Source organism: Triturus cristatus, chromosome 6 (assembly GCF_964204655.1).
Source record: "Triturus cristatus chromosome 6, aTriCri1.1, whole genome shotgun sequence".
Taxonomy (NCBI): domain Eukaryota; kingdom Metazoa; phylum Chordata; class Amphibia; order Caudata; family Salamandridae; genus Triturus; species Triturus cristatus.
The window spans coordinates 1684021046-1684034684 of NC_140589.1; positions in this window are offsets into that span (position 1 = coordinate 1684021046).

Below are 13639 nucleotides of genomic sequence, written 5' to 3' on the forward strand. Positions count from 1 at the left end.
GCGAGCTTCAAAGTGGAAGCCACCTTTGAAGTCCAAATGATGGGCACACAAGAGGGGCTGCTCTTTTGTTCTGGCAGACAGGTTGGCGTGGGGAAAGAACCCGTGGATGTGTAGCACTTAGGTAGCCACCCATCTGGGGTGGGCTAAGGAGCTCCTCACACCAAGTGAGGAGTGCTGACATCTTGGGAGTGGGCAGAATAGTGCCTTCCCGGATAATTGACACTTTACAAGAAGTCGTCATCAGGCAGGAGGGGATCTGTTAGCGTATTGGCTAGTAGTCATCGCATCCCCTGAGGGTAAGTTCTGGGCATAAAAACCTCTGGCACCCAGATTTCAGATCACATCTGTACTGGAGAGGGGACTGAAGAAGGACTTCCCTGAGATTCCTCGGACCTGGTAAAGAGAGGCTGCACCAAAGATTGGACTGTTTCTGTTGCTCCTTGTACTAGCAAAGAGAGTATTGTGCCTATGGTGCTTTGTTTGAGGAAAAGTCATCCCTGAGCCCGACACAGAAGAAGTGGCTACAGGAGTCAGTTGGCTGACTTTCTGTTACACCTACACGGCCACAGTAGCTGAAGAAGTCTGCCTCGGCGAGTTGTTTGCCAAGATTGCCTGACAGCCGCTGATTCCCGAAATGCAGACTGAGAAACAAGTCCCGACCCTCAATAGTTACATTTGAATCTTCTGGACCTGGGAGAGTTATCAGAGTGCAGTTGGTCACCCAAGACAGAATTTAATCCCAGTCAATGAGAAGTGTTGGTTTCACTGTAAACAGAGACCAGTGGCAACTGGGTTTTAGCTGGACTTCAGCCAGACTTCAAGGGAGATCGACACCTGTGGCCAAAGTTGCCCCACCGGGACCGTGGACTGAGGAGCAGCCCCAGGAAGACCCTTGTCACCGGGTCAGCATCCTAAGCATCCTTCAGCATCCTGTATCCCTTGCTTCAGGACCACTTCATTGATGTCTATGGCAGTTCATCCATAGAACCTGGAACTGGACTGGAGACTGGTTTGACTGTGAGGCTAATGTCCAATCAAGCCTTATTGGCCCCCTGTGACTCACTCCCAGGCAGAGTTGGTCACCCAAAGATGGCCAGAATAGGAGTTTACAACATTGAATTAGATTTCCACAGTTTTCCAAGTGAACCAGTAACTAATGCTTGTTTGCATTTCGAGTGAAAAGCAGAAATATACCATTTGGTTATTAATTTATATTCCCAGAACTATCCAGTGGATTTTGTTAATTTTGGTGTCTAAAAATTCATAAAATTGAGTCCTATTTTTATAATTTGGTGTTAGATTTTCTTTGTGTCGTGTTTCTTTCTTATTTACCTGCTTTGGTAATTCTAAATGCTTTACACTTGTTCCTTTGGCAAACCCTGACTGCTCAAAGCCGCAGCTACCCAGGGTTAAGCTAGGGATTCGCAAAAAAGCTTGACTGGACCCAATATGGGATTGTGAGTTTATGACACGGTCATGTCGCACAACTACAATATGTAATAAACAACTTTCTTCACATCAATTGGTCAGACAGAATCATGATTAACAGCAAAGAATTATGGAGAAGTATGAAGCCCTTCCAGCATTAGTTTTGTGCCCAGCTCACATTAGGATGAGGCACTTCCACAAAGACCAGCTTCATCACTGGTTGTCCCAAACATATATGGTGTAAGCAGCAGCTGGGCTTTCTAAGATGGGGCCAGGAACAGGGCGATATCACAGGAAGCATTAGGAAAGGTAGAGTGGTACCATGTGCTGGCATTTAGAAATCCAAAATGTCCCATACTACGTATCTCCACTCCTTCTCCACTCTGATCAGAGTGGGCCACTGCTTTTACTGGTTTGCTTTGCTTAGTAGTATGCACATAATTCCATGGTTGTTAGCAGAGACACATAGTTCCAAACATGTATGAAAAATGCAAAAAATATGTCTCTTGAAGTCTCTCTCATCCTACTTCTCTCTAGCACCACACTCATAGCACGCACTAAACAGCTACTCGGAACCTTTGGCAAATATGGGGTAGAGTGTGGACATTGAACAATGATTTCTCTGTTTTTTCTCCCTGCTAGGACTCCAGTGCCACGGATTGCTGTGATAGTTCTTTTTTGCTTTCTGATGTTGGTGCCTAGGGCTGAGCACAGCCGAGCTGACACTTAATGACCTCACTTTGGGACTCCCAAGTCTCCTTACGCCTGATAAAGTTCTACTGCAAGCTTCTGCTCAGTACAATTTCCATTCCTCACAACTTTGAGCTCATTAACTCTACCTATTCTTGGTCACTAGAGGGTTCACTCTAAAACTCCAGAAGAACATGTGCTCATTAGTACGTTATCTCCTTGCACCCATTATGTAACTCTTGTCATGGAAATTGAGAGTTATGACTACTGTTCTGTATGGTACATGTTCATGTATTATAATCCGCTCATTGTATGTGACTAGATCTAGAAGGACCTCTGCTGTGGCTCTTCTTGGAATGTGACCCAAACTCCTTCAGTGCCTGTTTGTTTCCTCCAGGGTCCTCCTTATAAGGCACCTCCATGTGGATCCCTCGTATACTGTGGGGCTGTCTGTGAGTGCAGGGTTCTCTCCAGTCTCCAGTGACATCAGGTTAGTGCTGGTTCCTTGCTCAGTGCTTCACTTTTTTGCAGTGCGTCTCTAAGTTCTTTTTTTTGTTTAAATTTTTTTTATTGGGATTTTACATTTCTTACTGTTTGCTGATTTTTTTACATTCTTCCAATGCATCAATACACAAATTACAGATGGGTGTTGAGAACTTGTAATCTTATGCATACATTTTTACTACTCCCCACTGTGATAGCCATTCGGTCCGTAGAGAGAGACTATTAGTGAGGGTTTCTCCTGTCGCTGTGAACTGTTCAGCGACTTTGTCTTGTGCCCAGATTGGACTTGCCTACATTGGGCTTGTGTGGGTAGTTCGTCATTGTGAGGTCTACCCAATGTTATCATGTATTATCTCGTAAGTATGTATTCCCATCAACTGTCATACCCTCCAACGTTAACTTATGAACTTTCTATGATTTGGGTAAACTGCAGGGAAAGTGGGGGAGCTTCCGGACCAAGAGTCTGTAGGATCGATTGTGTGAGTGGTCTTGGTGCCTTTTTATAGTGTGGAGGTGTGGCGGTGCGTGGGTGGAGAGGGGGATTGGGAGTGTGGAGCGACATACGTGAGGAACACTAAATGAATCTAGGGGGGGTCTTCGGGTTTGATGTCCTCTTCGTGTTGGCTCTGGAGAGGTGGGTCTTCCTGTGGCGCCTCGGTATCGGATCTAGTAGGAGATAACAGCGGGGTCTGGGGTTGGGAGTCTGCAGGTGTCTCCGGCGGATTTGTTTAATGTGTGAACATATGTAGTAATTGTGCCCATTCTAATGAGATAGGATGCTTACGGGTTCCCTTTACCTCCTCTTCTCTGAGCACCTCTTCCTCTACTCTGCCCCACTTTTTCAAAGCTCCTATCCAGGCTGCCTCTGGGGGACCTGTTGGGGCCCGCCAGTGCATGGCTATCCCCCTTATCGCTAAGAGGATGGCGAGAGACATGAAGCGGTACTGTACTTTTTCGGTCTTCCGTCTGCGGAAGATCCCGAGAGCACATGCTTCCCATGTAGACATTGTTGTGATGTTGGTCGTTGCCCTGAGTGTCCGGTGAACCCTGTCCCAGTAATTGTGAATGGTGGGGCAATCCCAGAACATGTGTTTAAACTTCGCTTCGGGGGTTTGGCATCGGGGGCATGCAAAGTGTGTGTCTGGGTAGAACTAATGGAGACGGCGTGGCGTGAGGTACGCTCTGTGGAGGACATTGAATTGTATGTTCCGAAACGTGCATTCCTGGAGACCTTTTTAGGGTATTCTAGGGCCGTGTTCCATTCTTTGTCATTGAACACTCTTTTTATTTCTGTTTCCCATTTTTGATGCAAGGGCTGTAGGGAGGGGAGAAGTAGATCCCGAACAGCCTTATAAAGCCATGTGACCAGGTGTCGACCTACCCCCATGTGCAGAGCAGTGTGTATTACTGGATGCGTCGGGGGTTCCCCGACGTGTGGGTTCCAGTACCGACAACTGCTGTCTATAAGTTGTCTGTGAGTTCAAAATTGTCCTGGCGGTAGGTCATATTGTTTGGCCATCTGGGCGTACATTCTAAGTTGACCATCCTCGAACAGGGACTCTACCTCAGTGATTGCTAGGTCGGTCCATACTTGGAGGGTGCCTGCAGTATAGTAGTTCTCATCTCTGGGGAAACCGACCAACGGGAGTAGGGGTGAATACGGAGGTCTACCCTTGGACATGCGATGTATTCTCATCATGCATGAGCGTGCTATGGACATATGTAGTGGTCGGGAATGTATTGGTTTGGTGCCCGGTAGCAACAGCCTATGAATTGCCGGCAGTGGTGCGCGGCCCTCTGTGGTTGTGGTCTCCCCTGTATGACGGCCCGCTGTCCAGTATGACAACCATTGCAGTTGGGCCGCCAGAAAATACGCTTCAAATGATGGCGCTCCCAGTCCTCCGTCCGTCGTGGGCAGGTATAGTGTTGACAGCGCCACCCTGTGTCGACCCCCTCCACAGACCAGTTCAGCAAGCAGGGTGTTTAGTTCCTTAAAGAATGTTCATGGTGGTATAACTGGAAGATTGGTGAAATGGTAGAGTAGCCTAGGGGCCATTATCATTTTTGCCAGTGCCACTCTTCCTATAGGGGCTAAGTGTAATGTTTTCCAGAACCCCACTGCCAATCGAATCCCTGCCAACGCCTTACGGTGATTGCCTTCATATAGGTCCTCAGGGGTATGGTACAATTGCACTCCCAGATATCTGGGCGCTTCAGCGTTCCATGCGAGTGACTGAGTCCCAATCTGTATCTCAAATGGGGCCATATGCGGGCTGAGCGGGTATATCGTGGATTCCTCCCAGTTTACTTTGAGAATGGAGACCTCCGCAAAGTCTTCTAGTGCCCCCAAGATAGATGATAGCTCTTGGGTAGCGTCCCGCACGTAAATTAAAAGGTCATCTGCGTACAATGACACGCAATGAACCGTGTCTGCCAGTGGGATACCCCATGCTCCACACTCCCGTCTCAAGCGCAGCGCCAGTGGTTCCACCGCCAGGGCAAACAGGATGGGAGACAGTGGTCAACCCTGCCTCGTTCCTCTCTCTATTGTAAACACTGGGGAGATGTATTTACCTATCCTGACACGGGAGGTGAGACCTGTGTATAGGAGTTTTGTGTAAGCTAGCAGAATTGGCCCGATGTTGACCTTGCTGAGGACCTCGAAAGAGTACGGCCATAATAGTGTATCGAAGGCCTTTTCGAGATCTAATATTAGGCACGCCGCATTTGGGAACTGCGCACTCGTTCTGTCTTGTATGTGGAATAGCCTTCGTAGGTTTTGCGATGGGTTACGTCATGGGATGAACCCGCATTGGTCCGGGTGGATTAATGGGGACCGGATTTGTGTGAACCATTCTGCTAATATTTTGTCCAATATCTTGCAGTCCGCGTTTCGGAGGGTAATTGGTCTCTGGAGGGGAGCGTTGAATCCCTATGCGGCTTTGGGAATGTGACAATGATCGATTCTCTAAGGGAGCCCGGTAGTTCGCCCTCATCTAATGCAGCGTTATACATGATGGCCATGTGCTGGGTCAATTGGGCTGAAAAAGTACTATAGTATTCCAGTGGAAAACCATCCATTCCAGGTGCTTTGTTCCGTGCTAGTGCCCTAATCGCTTGGGTGATATCCCCAGTTTTAATCCTTCCCTCCAACTTTTTTTTATCCGCCTGCGGAACTTGGGGCAGGGGTAATGAGTGTAGAAATCTAGTGATTGCTTGGGGGTCACTTTGTCTTGGGGCTCGGTAAATGCTAGAGTAGTAGTTATGGAAGATATGCAGAATGTCAGTCTGTGAATAACAGAGGATACCCGACTTGTCCCTGAGCTCAGTGACTGGTTTTACCTCCGAGTCTTGTTTGGCGAGCCAGGCTAAAAGCGTCCCTCCCCTATTGCCCTCCCGGTGAACCCTGGAAGCGTACCACTTAAAATTGTATTTGCGGAGGTCCCTCAGCGTTTCCGCATGTTTTGTTTTGGCCGCAGCCATTTGGTCCGAGGTAGGCTCATCCCCGTCCGCCTTCTTTGAAAGGTCAGCTTAGGCTTGTTCTGCCACTTGTAATGACTTCTCTAGTATTCTATGTACCCCTACTATTTGCTGTATACAATGTCCCCTCGCTACCACTTTGCTTGCGTCCCACTCAATCAGCCGCAATGTTGTTGTTCTCTCGTTCAGTGTAAAGTGCTGCTGGATGTGCTCTCCATGCTCTTGCCTAAACACCTGGTCTGTGAGACAGTCTCGCAGCAATTTCCAGGTGGGAATGGGGGGGTGGGGTGGTTTTCATCTGAGGGTTAGTATATGTGCATCGTGGTCTGACAATACCCTCCCCAGATAGTCTGTTTGTTGCACTTTTGGGAGTAGGGTAGTGGTGCATAAAAATCTGTTGAGGCGTACTCGTAGGTTATGTGGGACGGAGTGAAAGGAATACAGTCTGGTGGTGGGATTTTGCGCTCGCCACACGTCTGTCAATGCCCAGTGTTTCACCCATGTATTGAAAACATCTGTTTGTTTATACGCTGGTGAATGCGCCGGTGGGGGATGGGATCTATCTAGGCTAGTGTCTAGGACACAATTGTAGTAACCACCGAGTATCCACGGGGTGAGCGTGTAGTGAGTTAATATGTCGGTGAGGCGACTCCAGAATGGGGTTTGCTCTATATTTGGGGCGTATATACTCCCTATCAGTATGGGTTGTACTTCTAGTAATCCCGTTATCACGGCAAATCGCCCTTCCTTATCCACCACCCGCGTCTGTTCCTTAAAGGGAGTTCCAGGACGGATCCAGACTAGAGTTCCCCTGGCAAACGCGGAGTACGTTGTGGCGCAGACGGTACCCCTCCATTTTTTACGCAGGCGTTCTACTTCTGTCACTGTCAGATTTGTCTCCTGTAGGAGGGCTAGGTGCTTTCTGTCTCTTTATATAGGCGTATACTGCATAACGTTTTCTCGCCATGTGCATACCCGTCACATTTAGCGTGATAACTTTTATGTCCGTGTTGGGGAGTCTAGCGGTCATGACAGTAGCAGGTTGAATAGGAGTCACCTATGTGTTGTTCTGTCGCGCCATCTGGGCCTTCCTTGTTAGTATCGCCACCCTCCACATACCTCTTAGTATCTCGTCCATTTGCTCCTGTAGGGGTTTTAGGGAAAGGATCAAAGAGGGGAAACATTAAACCGAACTTCGGGAAACATTCCCAACTGGTGGGACCTATCGTTCGGGACAACAAGTCCAAACTGCACATCTCGTACTGTCTCTAGTTCGTTACGTGGGGTGGGTGGTTAGGTTTCTTTGTTGAGGGATCAACGCCGTAGCTGCCCGCTTCGTGACATAGAATTGTTGATGCCTGTTGCTGTCTCTATCGCTTTTTCCACATTCAAGATGTCCGGTTTTAGATATCACTGCGGGATGCTCTGGACTCTGACATGGTGCACTCTCTTGTGCTGTGCATAGTATTTGTAGATCAGATGGTGTGATCTCGGGGGGGGGGGAACTTCCCTCCTTTCGTCTTTCCAGCCTTGACTGACTTCGATATGATCGTCATATCAATGTGTCTGCTGTTTGTGGGGTCACCAATGGCAGTGTGACCGAGCCATCACAGGAGTTTTGCGTATCACTGGCGTCCTCCTCTGATGTGAAGATGTGTGGGCCCCTGTCCCCATCTGAGCTCTCTCCAGTCTGCCGTGTCACTGCCGCTGCTTGTAGGGCTCTTCTGCGCTCCGCTATTATTTGTTCCAGGTCAGGAGAGCTTCTGGTATTGGGGAGCGACCGTTGGCTCAATTGCGTGAGGGTAAACCGTTTATGTTGTTGTCGCCGCCGGTTGGGGGGTCGTTGGTTTTGTGTGCTTCTGTGTTCAGCCATCTCCCCTACATGTTGTTCCACCCAGTCTCTCGCCTCTGCCGGCTCTGTGAAGAAGTGTCTCTTCCTGCCGTGAATGATCTTGAGGCGGGCTGGGAATAGGAGTGCGTATTGTATGTTTTTTTGGCGTAGGTTACGTTTAACAGTAAGGAACATGGCTCGTTGCCTCTGGACTGCTTGGGAGTAGTCTGGGAACAGCATGACTTATTTGTCCTCAACTCTGAGCATTCTCGCGTGTCTGGCTGCGCATAGCACTGTATCCCTGTCTTGGTAATGGAGCAGTTTTAGAAGGAACGGTCTAGGTGGAGATCCTAGGGGTGGTTTCCGGGCCGGGACCCTATGTGCTCTTTCCACTGAGAAGTATGGAGTTAAGTCTTGCGCTTGGGTGAACGTTTTGATCCATGTTTCCACATATTGTATGGGGTCAGTCCCTTCCACTCCCTCCGGCAGATTAAGAACTCAAATGTTGCTCCGTCGGGAGCGTCCCTCCAGGCCATCTGTCTTGTGTTCTAGGAGCTTCACCTTGGCCTGTAGTTCGTTGATGGCTGCTCGATGTGACTGGATTTGCGGTTCTACAGTTCGAAGCGTTGTTTCCCCCTGTTTAACTCTATCAGCCAGTTTTCTGTGGTCATCCCGCAGTAAGTTGAGGTCCGTGGCCAATTCACCAAATTTGCTCTCCATTGTCAGAGGAGAGTGTTCTATTGCTTCTAGGACTTTGTCCAATTTTGCAGACATGGAGTCTGGGTGTGAGAGCTCGCCCGTTGGCTTCGTTGCTGAGGGGCCCGGGGAGGACTGCCGCGTCGCGGCTGGCGTTGTACCCGTGATCCGTTGTCGCCCCTTGTCACTTAGGTCGTGTGGTAACCCACTCCTGCGTACCTTTATGTAATGTTTTGGAGGCTCTCTTTCAGGTGATGACGTTATCAGCCTCCTCTTCTCCTTGCTGCAGAAACTTTCTCTTTGTGTGGGCTAAGGTCACCTTGGTGTATGCTCAATTGACAACGATAACTGCCTGCAATTGGAGTTGTTCAGTGTTGGCCTGTCCGGATTCCCTCCGGCTATGCTTGGATGTGGTTATGCCAGACTGCCTGAATGGCGCGCCAGGGCAGGTATTATAGCGGTGATGATAATGAGACCCCGTTCTACCCCCTGTCTCCTATCGCAGATTTTCTTCCCAAGCGCCCCGGTGGGGGTGATCTTCCACTCAACGTCACGCCGTAGGGTCTCACTATGATGGGTGATCGGTGCTCCGGTTCTTGCTGCGCCCCCGTATCTCCTGGCCCAACTTCACACCTTTAGGTGCGTCTATTAAGGCCTGTAGTCTCCCGCGGGCTGCTCTTTACTGCGGCTCCGTGCCCCGCTCTGATTGATGCGTTCAGTATTTCCCCCCTGCTTTACTGCCGGGGCCCCAGTATCATGCTTAAGGAGCGAGGCTTACCCCCCCCTCTCAGTTTTTGTAGAGACGCCCTCTGTACCTGACTCCGTCGCCTTACAAAATATGTGCCTGTTTCCGTAGTAGTCGAGGGTTGCTGGAAGAGCGGAGAGAGTAGCACTGCCCGCTCCCTCTTCCCTTGGCGGTGACTCGAGGAAGTCTACCCACTCTCCCGGGTCCAGGAGCGCTTGCTCAGGTGTCTCTCCTCTCAGCGTGAGTGTCGGGGGGGTTCTCTCCCTCAGCCGTTACCGGTAGTCCGGTTCTGCCATCTTGTGCCAGGTCTGACTTCCCTGCTGCGCTCTGATTGGGCGTGGGCCGGGAGGCCAGCAGCACTCTCCCCTCCTCGTGAATGATGCGACCCTCTATCTATGTTTGGGGGAACCCCCCCGCTGCAGCAATTGTCCGCACCAGTCACCCCTTCATGCTTCCTGTTGGCGTGTCTCCCTTTCCTCGAAGAACTGGCGCCGGATGAGGGGGGAGACCATCCAACGTGTCCAAGTGTCTCAAGGATCAGGTCAGTGTAGGGGATTCTTGGATTCGGTGTCCGGTAGAATCGGGGGTGCACAGTGTTCATGGTGTCTCCCCGGTCTGGCAGCGCGTGCCCACCTGGTACTCAGAGTGCCACCCCGGATATCTAAGACAGCAGCCCAGGTGCCCCCCTCACAGCGGCACATCGATAGGAGTTTCAGTCACTGGGGGTCATTTTCATTAGGCTGTCAGCAAGAAGCCGCTGTTCTCCGATGGGCAGTTATCGGCAGCCGGGATCCGCCATCTTGTGCTCGGGTCTGACTTCCCTGCGGCGCTTCTACTGGGCATGGGCCAGGAGGCCAGCAGTTCTCCCTCTCCCTCGCGGATAATGCGACCCTCTATCTGTGCTTGGGTGGGGGGACTCCCCGCTGCATCAACCGTCCATACCAGTCACCCCCTCGTGCTTCCTGTTTGCGCATCTCTCTTCTCTCGCGCCTCGGGGACCTGGTGCCAGATGGGGGGTGGAGAGCGTCCAACGTGTCCGAGTGGCCCCAGGATCAGGTCAGTGTAGGGGGTTCTTGGCTTCGGTGTCCGATAGGAGTGGGAGCCGCGACAGGGCACACAGTGTTCCCAGTGCCTCCCTGAGCTTGCGGTGCTGGCTCACCGGGTACTCGGGGTGCCCTCCCGATTATCTAGGGCTTCAGCCCAGAGTGTCCTCTCCACAGCAGCACGTCAACAGGAGTTTCAGTCGCTGGGCTCATTTTCGTTAGGTTGTCAGCAACAAGCCGTTGTTTTCCGGTGGGCGCCGCCATTTTGAGGTCGTCCCGGGATTAGCGAGCAGGTCTCATATCTTGAGGATTACGCCAGTTGAGTCGTTATGTTAAGTACAGCAAGGACATCTGTGGATTGTAGTACCTACTGTGTAGGTTTTTAGCGGGGCTTAGGCATTTTCAGCGCTATAGCATCTGATTTGCGCGGGCAGCCGAGCGGAGCGTTAGAAGGGTGTGTCCACCATCTTGGCTGGCTTGGCCACGCCCCCTCTTGAGTAGTACGTTTTTGATATTCTTCTGACCAATATGGTTCTTGCTTCATAGGTGTTTTATCAGGCCTGCAAGGGATCAAGTTATCATTGTTGCATTGCCAGCACATGTTGTCCAGTGTGGTCGTTGATCTGGTGTGTCTACGTGAAGCACAAACTGGTAGGAGAATCTTACTAGACACTCCTATTTCAAGTAATTGCCTCTTAGCAAGAGCCAGTAGGTTGAGATGTCCTGAAACTCTATCTCATGTTTCTGCCTTAGCTTTTGCTTTCATTTGATTCCTCGGCCTGTTCCTGGACCTCTAGATGCTTTCACTCTGACCTGTGTGTGCCATCTCTGGGCAAGTGCACCATGGGTGAGACGAGCTAACCATGCCCGCTAATTACACACTTCTGGCAGCAACATCGCTCCTATGAGCTGCAGGATGGCACCACACTACAGGTGGTGGATAGTTATCGGGCTTCAGGGCATGTGCAATTCGTGATCTGTTACTCACCAAAGGGTCTCACCTAGTACTGGGGGGAAACAAGCAGAGGGCTCACAACTAGAAAAAGAAGCAAGTCACCACTCTTCAGAAATGTGTGGAACTACTTCCAAATGCCTACTGAACCTATGCATGTTGTCCCAATACACAATAATATTACCAGTGGTGTAATGATAGCCCATGCGGTGTGGGGGAGCCCAGAGCACCAGGGGCCCCTCTGGCACTAGGCAAGGGTGGTGGCCTGAAAACTTCTGACTGGGTCCGGAGCTTTGGGGTACCCCTCCATGCACTTTGCACGGGCACCCCTCAAGCTTTGTTACGCCACTGAACCATACCCTCCCCCATGCTCTATAAACTGGCCATAGCATACTTTGGCTGTTAACTGCAGCTATCTACCCTTTTGTGACACTTAGTACAGTGGTACTTGGACAATGTCTTCGCACTCACCTCAGTAGTGGCCTATTCCCACCTCAGATGGCAATTCTACATGTCTGGTTCAGGTTGATGGAAAAAATCCAAAAGAAAGAGCTCACATCCTGGCCCACATGTTTATCATCTACTACAGGGGATCAACAGTTCTTATGTAAAAGGTCGTAGCACCTTCATCCTGGTTGTGAGTGCACGAAACCCTCCATTGGGTATTTCACTAGAGTCAAGAATCACACAAAGACATTTGGCTGGGTCCCATCCTGGGGGAATTAGGGCAAAATCAACTAAAAAAATCATGGCTCCCTGGAAAGCTAGGTACAAATACAATCAGACATGGCACATATAAACGACCCCACTCTACAGTTCTTGTGGTTTATACATGCCTTGGTATTGAACTTGTCAGGCAGAAAATTGTACTTGAAATGAGTCTGCTTAATAAAGTATTATCATTCTGCTCAGCTGAATCTTTTTGAATTTAAGATAGGAAAGTTTAGGCTAATAAGAAAACTAATCTTAAATAATCTTTTGAGGTAACACCTAAGAAACTGAAAATAGTACCTAAGCCTGAAGGCATTACAAAAGGAAAAGTGAAATAATTAATAGCTATTCATACATTATTGCTAGAGCATGACGAGAATGATAATGACATTATACAGATAATGTCAGAATTCACTATTGGTATACACCACGCACTAGATTCAGGTTTAAAATTAAAGTCTGCTTTCATGTCCAGTTTACCTTGGCAGGACAACATTGACATTTTTCACAAATGTGTCCTGGAGAATGTAGAAAAAGTAATGAGAAATATTAATGTCTATAATTTAAATAATGGAGAAAGATCAGCTTTAAAAACCTTGTGGTAGGATAGAAAATTTAAAAAAGGAAAGCAAACAAAGGAGGAAATATGGCAGAAGTGAATTATGATTACTGTCATTGTAAAGCTCTCATGCAATTTAATGATAAAGACTGTTATTAATTAACTGTCAGGAAAAGATACTTTGCAGCCAAGGAGTTGTCAGATATGTTAAAGCAATGGTGTCAATGCTTTTGTTTTTTCTTTAGTATCTTTAGTAAAATTTTCGGTATGGTAGAGGTAGGAAGGTAGGATCCTTCTAGCATGGTTACCCCCACTTTTTGCCTGGTGTCAGTGTGCTTTTGACTTGTCTGACTAGGATCTTGCTAATCAGGACCCCCGCCACTGTGCTTCCTCCCTAAAGTTGACTATCGTAAGTATTTTGGAATCTCCACAATTGGCTACTGGCGTACCCATGTAAGTCCCTAGTATATGGTACTAAGGTACCCAGGGCATGGGCTGCAGCATGTATTATGCCACTCATGAGAAACCACTCAAACCGGGACTACAGGCCTGCCATTGCCACCTGTGTAAGCTGGTGCTAGCACCACTTACAACAGATATAAGGTTCCTTATATCTAAGGTCACTACACTTAAAACCTATCAGTCACTCCCAAGGCAGACCTTTCAATCCTGAAGGCAGGGTGCTGAGATATAAGTATTAGGGTGCCCTGAATGAGCAGAACACCCCCTACAAAACCCGGAGACAATTCTCCAGGCTTTGCAAGTGCGGTCAGCCATTTTGATACATATAGTAGCCATCCGTCATAACCCGATGGCTAACTATATATTGGCTGTGCCGAACCTGGGCATGTTTGGTATCAAACATGTTGGAACCATACCCCAACACTGTTACCTGTGTTGGAGGTATGATTCCATGCACTGGGGGTCTCCTCTGGGATGCCCCCAGTACTCCCGGTAACAACCTTCCATGGTGTGCCAGCATGCAAGTGCTGCTGCCGAC